Below are 7,889 nucleotides of genomic sequence, written 5' to 3' on the forward strand. Positions count from 1 at the left end.
CTCAAATTCCTGTTTCGTTTTAACCTCCTGCCTCCCATAATACGTTACATTTCTTTAAGACAATTCATCCCCTGAGGCGGAAATAATGTCTAATATGAGTAAGATAACGTAGTAAATTCTATTATCTTTAGTTTTCGCAAAGTTGTTATATTTCATCCTATTTAGTTTCAGTTAAAATATAAACTTCATTCTGAGGAGATACCATAATAATTAAGAAATGCTTCTCAGGATTAAAAGCTGTATACCAGCACTACCAAAACAACAAGTGTGGTGTTCATGTCGAAACTTCTCTAACCCAGAAGTGAAGATAACGTTTGTTGACTGTACAGTGTGAGGCGAAGATCATTATCACACTCCAGTCATTGTTGTGTTTCATCTTTTTATTCAGATTGGTTATATTTTTATTATGTGGAGATATTTTATGAACATTTTAGACATTTGGTAATGAAACACCTGGATGATATTTTTACTGTTTATTAGTGATTGTAGGTCTGAAACTGCTAAAACAATATATACAATTATATGAAGTGTTGCGTTAAATACATAGGGATAAAATGTAGCTGATATTTTGCCAATAATTGGTAACTTTTTGCTTTTATTGTTGCAATTTAATGGAAATTAATATCTCCTACGTGGTAAAATACAGGGTGTCCATAAATGATTACCCTTATTAAGGCATGAAAGCATACTGTTTTAGGGTGATCATTTATGGACACCCTGTATATTCATTTTCATATAAAACGTCGTTCACTGTCATAATATAATCAAACTATATCTAGGTTAGGTTAGTATTAATGCTGCTCATCTGTAGTTTGTATTATGATTATTTACTTGATCGTCCCCGTACACAGCAGCCGGGGCTCCCTCGATACATGTTTAAAGACTATTGCGTGTATATATATATATATATATATATATATATATATATATATATATATATATATATATATATATATATATATATATATATATATATATATATATATATATATAAATATATGTAAATATATATATAAATATGTGTAATTAGTTAAAATCAAATTATAGATAACACATTAATTAATATATTGTGAATTTAGACAGAAATAACCATCCTTGATGTTATATCTTATTGATGGTGAGTACCATCATGGCCAGGCTGAGGATGACAGCAGCGGCCACCAGGCCCAGGTCCAGCTTTATCAGCAACATGATCTGCCTGTCCCTCAACTGTCCGCTGGGAGAGCTGTTCAGCATGATGACCCTTGAGGTTGTAGAGATTCCTGGCGCTGAGGGAGAGTGAGGCGTTGTGGCCTCTGACTCCTGCAGCGGAGAGTACCCGTACGGTTGTATGTTCTCCACTTTTACACGTGGTAATATTTCTTTACCAAGTGGAAGAGTTACTAAGAGATTTTCATTACCGGAAAAGAACTGTACGTCGCCACCATTACATATGATTTTGAGGTGCAGCCAGTCGTCCACAGGCTGGAGGGTTTTGTTGACCTTCGTGTCGTTTGCGTCACATGACTTTTTCAACGTCGCCATCCAGTTAGTGATGCTTAAGCAGCCAAGCACGTTGTTGTTATTGTCTATGATCTTGAGTTTTGGGGAGTTGGATGATAAGTTCGGTAGACTAACCATAGCGGGGATGATGAAGGAGAAGGTATCCCTATAGGTATCACACGGCAGTTGTTCACAGTTATAGTGCAAAGTCTTGGTGGTGGAGCAGACTGACTCGGCTCTGGCAGTCCGTATCATCCCAGAGAGAGAGAGGAGTAAGGAGACAAGGATGGCCCGCCTGGTGATGAGTGTGGCCATGATGAGTGTGTGCGCGCCAGGACCGTCACTACGGGTGTGAGAGGTCTGGAGGCTCCCACCCCACCACTAACACTCTCTTCCATGTTTGTGGATTTCTCCTTCCCTTTAATTATCCAGATTTTTTTGTTTCATACGTCATAAGAGAGGTGTATGTTAGGCTAAATAGGAATAATTACCTATAAACTAACTTCTATATTTTTTTTCGAAATTTCATAGAACTATGAATGTAAAGTATCAAAACTAACCTAACCTAACCTTATTTAGTTATAGTTTGGTTATATTTTGATAATAAACGTCATCTAAATAAAATTGGCAATATTTTACCATACAGTATATGAATTTTGTCTAAAATTCTAATATATGTAAATTTTATAGAATTTGATCTTTCTTAGTTAATTTTTATTTATTTTTTTATTTTACTTTCAAATGTAAGAATACTACTACTACTTTGCTGTCACTCGGAATCGAGTATGACGATCAACCAGCTATGATACAATGATATGAGTTATTAAGGATGTCACCTAGGTTGGTGAGTTCTGAGGTGACTAAAGAGGCCGATACGGGATCGGCAGAGTCATTCACAGATGTTGCACGTGTGGTGGGCTACATCTAGTGCAAGAGGGGCGGCGGCAGTGTCTTTCCGGCGTTGGCGCTGGTCTGCCTCGTTATGCAGTCGGGCTAACTCTAAAGTATAGACACTTTCTCGTATGGTGCTCCTCCAAGCGTTAAGGTGCAGAGTAATAGTCTCCCAGGTGAGGGGATAATGAGCGTGTAACATACAGGGTCATCGAAAAAGAATACCCAGATTTTGATACAGAATAATTTGAAAACTGAACATTTTTTCGATGACCCTGTACAGTACAGTATATAACAAGTGACGGTCACAGTAGTTCGGCTCACCTCTCATTTAGTGAACAACATCCGTCACCAGCCCACAACATCCCCCCGGAGAGGTGTAAGGGGTTAACATCCCCCAGAGATGTGTAAGACGTTAACATCCCCCAGAGATGTGTAAGGCGTTAACATCCCCCCGGAGATGTGTAAGGCGTTAACATCCCCCAGAGATGTGTACAGGAGATGTTAACATCCCAGAGATGTGTAAGGACGTTAACATCCCCAGAGATGTGTAATAACATCCCCCGAGATGTGTAAGACGTTAACATCCCCCAGAGATGTGTAAGACGTTAACATCCCCGAGATGTGTAAGGCGTTAACATCCCCAGAGATGTAAGGCGTTAACATCCCCGAGAGATGTAAGGCGTTAACATCCCTAGAGATGTGTGTAAGGCGTTAACATCCCCTGAGATGTATAAGACGTTAACATCCCCAGAGATGTGTAAGGCGTTAACATCCCGAGAGATGTGTAAGGCGTTAACATCCCGAGAGATGTAAGGCGTTAACATCCCCAGAGATGTATAAGCGTTAACATCCCCAGAGATGTGAGGCGTTAACATCCCAGAGATGTAAGGCGTTAACATCCCCTGAGAGAGATGTGTAAGGCGTTAACATCCCCAGAGATGTGTAAGTCGTTAACATCCCCCAGAGATGTGTAAGGCGTTAACATCCCCAGAGATGTAAGGTGTTAACATCCCCCAGAGATGTATGAGGCGTTAACATCCCCAGAGATGTGTAAGTCGTTAACATCCCCCAGAGATGTGCAGTGTTAACACCCCCAGAGATGTGTAAGGCGTTAACATCCCCAGAGATGAGTAAGGTGTTAACACCCCAAAGATGTGTAAGGCGTTAATATCCCCGGAGATGTGTAAGGGTAACATCTCCCAGAGATGTAAGACGTTAACATCCCCAGAGATGTGTAAGGGTTAACATCCCGGAGATGTGTAAGGCGTTAACATCCCCGAGATGTGTAAAACACCCCCAGAGATGTGTAAGACCCTAACACCCCCAGATGTGTAAGACGTTATCACCCCGCAGAGATATGTAAGGCGTTAACATACCACCAGAGATGTGTAAGATGTTAACATCTCTCAGAGATGTACAAGGCGTTAACATCCAATAGCGATGTGTAAGGCGTTAACATCCCCCAGAGATGTGTAAGGCGTTAACATCCCCCACAGATGTGTAAGGCGTTAACATCCCCTAGAGATGTGTAAGGCGTTAATACCCCCAGAGATGTGTAAGGCGTTAACATCCCCCACAGATGTGTAAGGCGTTAACATCCCCTAGAGATGTGTAAGGCGTTAATACTCCCACAGATGTGTAAGGCGTTAACATCCCCCAGAGATGTGTAAGGCGTTAACATCCCCCAGAGATGTGTAAGATGCTAGCACCCCCAGAGATGTGCGAGTCGTTAACATCCCCCCTAAGATGTGTTGTGATTTTTTTTATGAGTATTTACATCTTAGATATTAGACGTAGGTGTGTGTTGAAGTGTTTACATAGGATACCATATTGTAGTCCAGCACACCTGCCGACCACCGACTGTGTGTTTGACCGGGAGTCGTGACCTGCACAAGAAGCTGATGATGGTCACAGACTCTTGCCCCGTGAAGGACAAATTCTCACCATAATATCTGGGTCTGTGACTCCCGAGACGAGGGTCGCTGCTGTGTGGATCATCTTCAGTAGCTAAGGACATTTAACGTATATATTAATTTTATAAGTCCTATGCGGTGTACACAAACTATTGTCCCGTTGTATGGAGTTAGATATCTGTTCAAAAAGGAAGTTTGTTTCTTTTGATGAGGATGAAATGTTATCTTTAAAATATCCGAGTTTATTTTATTCCGAGTTCACTGTGTTATCGTGACAGTTGTATAAGTCAGAAGGTTGTTGGACTTGTGATGGTGGGAGCGACAAAGGGTGAGGTGCCGGCCCCTGACAGCAACAAGTGAAAGCCCAACCATTTGACACAGGTGGCTGCACGCTGTTGGCAGGACAACCACCCACCCCAGCTTGCTGGTGATAAGTTCAGGGAATTTAAAGAAGTCGTGTATGAAACTCGTTGTCTGTACTTTACAAGAGGAATAAATTTATTACACGAAATATATTCCTCCATGCTTTGTGTGTGTGTGTGTGTGTGCGCGCGCGTGCGCGCGTGCGTGCGTGTGCGCGTGCGTGTGCGCGTGTGCGCGCGCGCGCGCGGCTGGAATCCGTACAAGGAGCGAGCGGTAAGAACGTATCTATATCCATATCCGGGTCTGTGTATATGAAACCGCTGCTCCTTTTAAAGCCCCCAAAGGGCCGTACCAGAGTCGGTAGGTGTGGAGTCTTACCTGTAATCACTTCAGTGCGCCATGGTTTTAGCCGCTCTTATGAATTACCTCAGTTCACACATTGTCTTGTTAGACATAATACCTAAGACTTATTAACAATAATATAGTTCTTGTTAGCCTTCAGATTTTGTTCTACTCAGGCTATGTTATCACTCTAATGTAAATAGAAGGTTCGACAGGTAAAGGCTTGTAGTAACGTTCCTTATACTTATTGATCATTTTTTGTGTACTAATAAAATAAATAATATCTGAATAACAATAAATGTAAAGTAATTAGGACCAGTTGGGCAGATCATTAATAAACATTTGGTATTATCCGTTTGTTATTTTATCCTTATTTGTTCGTCGTTTACATCATTCATAACAAAGCTTATGACGTGTAGTTGAAACAGGAAGTACTTCCGTGAGTGTAGAAGAGGGTGGCGCCACGTCTTGTGAGAAGTGAGGGAGGGTGATGATGATGTGGGCGAGAGATAATAGGTGTGTTATATACGATACTCTCTTCTCCCGGACCTCCTGCTTCCTGTTGTTGTGAGGAGGTTGATGATAGCGCGGGATATATCTTGAAGCTCATCATTACACACACACACACACACACACACACACACACACACACACATTATCCCTCACCTACTTCTTATCACCCTCCCTCAGTTCTCCACCACCCAAGGTATCCCCCCTTCCCCGCTGCACCACACACTTGAAGAAAGTCTTGGGAAACGTGTTGCTATATTCCACTAGTGCTGTAATGTTTACCTCGGGGATAACTCATGACATTATTAGTATTAACCCATGATGCTTTTGGACTAAGTGACAATTAATATATTTTGTTTAATTTAATAAAACCTCTTGGATATATATATATATATATATATATATATATATATATATATATTGTTAACACCTATAAACAGTCTTGCAGTGTTGATTGGTCGCCAGGTGTACAGTGTTAGGCAGTGTAGAGAGCATAAGAACACCCATCACTATGCCGTGTGTGTGTGTGTGTGTGTGTGTGTGTGTGTGTGTGTGTGTGTGTGTGTGTGTGTGTTGCCATGTGTGTGTGTGCTGCCGTGTGTGTGTGTATGTATGTGTGTGTTGCTGTGTGTGTGGTGCCGTGTGTGTATGCGTGTGTGTGGCTATGTGTGTGTGTGTGCCGTGTGTGTGTGTGTGTGTGTGTGTGTGTGTGTGTGTGTGTGTGTGTGTGTGTGTGCCGTGTGTGTGTGGTGCCGTGTGTGTATGCGTGTGTGGTGTGCGTGTGTGTGTATGTGTGTGTGGTGCCGTGTGTGGTGCGTGTATGTGTGTGGTGGCGTATGTGTGTGTGTGTGTGTGTGTGTGTGTGTGTGGTGTGAGTGGCATGGCCAGGCAGGTGAGTGTTGACCACCCACCGCCACAGTGTACTAGGCCTGGCGCCCCCTAACACAACGTGACACTGGTCCTCCCCTCAAGGTGCTTATTATGCACACGGCGCGAGGAATTCTCCCCCACACGAGGTGGCCCTTCCCCCACGAGGTGAAGCCTCCCAAAACGAGGTGAAATTCCCCCTGTACCGTGTGAAGTTCCCCCCCCCCGAAATAAAGTTCCCCACGAGATAAAGTTCCCCTACACGAGGTAAAGTCCTCCCACACGAGGTAAGGTCTTCCCACATGAGGTAAAGTCACGAGGTTCCCCTCACGTAAAGTCCCCCTCACGAGGTAAAGTCCCCACGAGGTAAATTCCCCACGAGGTAAAGTTCCCCATTTCCCACGAGGTAAGGTCCTCCCACACGAGGTAAAGTCCTCCCACGAGGTAAAGTCCTCCCACGAGGTAAGGTCCTCCCACACGAGGTAGGAGGTAAGTCCTCCCACACAGGGTCCTCCCACGAGAGGTAAGGTCTTCCCACATGAGATAAAGTCTTCCCTCACGAGGTAAGTCCCCACGAGGTAAAGTCCCCCCCCCCACGAGGTAAAGTCCCCCACGAGGTAAAGTCCCCCACGAGGTAAGTCCCCCACGAGGTAAAGTCCCCCCAGTCCCCCCGAGGTAAAGTCCCCCACGAGGTAAAGTTCCCCCCGAGGTAAAGATCCTCCCACACGAGTAGTCCTCCCACACGAGTCCTCCCACGAGGTACCAGGTCCTCCCACGAGGTAAGGTCCTCCCACACGGGTAAGGTCCTCCCACACGAGGTAAAGTCCTCCCACAAGTCCTCCCAAATCGAGCACACGAGAAAAGTCCTCCCACACGAGGTAAAGTCCTCCCACACGAGGTAAAGTCGAGGTAAAGTCCTCCCACACGAGGTCCTCCCACACGAGGTCCTCCCACAGAGTAAAGTCCTCCCATTGAGGTAAAGTCCCCCACACGAGGTAAAGTCCCCCACACGAGGTAAAGTCCCCCACACGAGGTAAAGTCACGAGGTAAGGTCCTCCCACACGAGGTAGGTCCTCCCACACGAGGTAAAGTCCTCCCACACGAGTAAAGTCCCCCACACGAGGTAAGGTCCTCCCACACGAGGTAAAGTCCTCCCACAGAGTCCTCCCACAGGGTAAAGTCCTCCCACACGAGGTAAAGTCCCCCACACGAGTGTAAAGTCCCCCCCACACGAGGTAAAGTCCCCCACACGAGGTAAAGTCCCCCCCACACGAGGTAAAGTCCCCACGAGATAAAGTCCCCCCACATGGTAAAGTCTCCCCACAAGGTAAAGTCCCCCCCCAGTAAAGCGAGGTAAAGTGGTTCCCCCCACACGAGGTAAGGTCCTCCCACACGAGGTAAGTCCCCCACGAGGTAAAGTCCTCCACACGGGTAAGGTCCTCCCACACGGTAAAGTCCTCCCACACGAGGTAAGTCCCCCACAGTAAAGTCCCCCACACGAGGTAAAGTCCCCACACG

Source organism: Homarus americanus, unplaced genomic scaffold (genome assembly GCF_018991925.1).
Source record: "Homarus americanus isolate GMGI-L3 unplaced genomic scaffold, GMGI_Hamer_2.0 scaffold32929, whole genome shotgun sequence".
NCBI lineage: Eukaryota > Metazoa > Arthropoda > Malacostraca > Decapoda > Nephropidae > Homarus > Homarus americanus.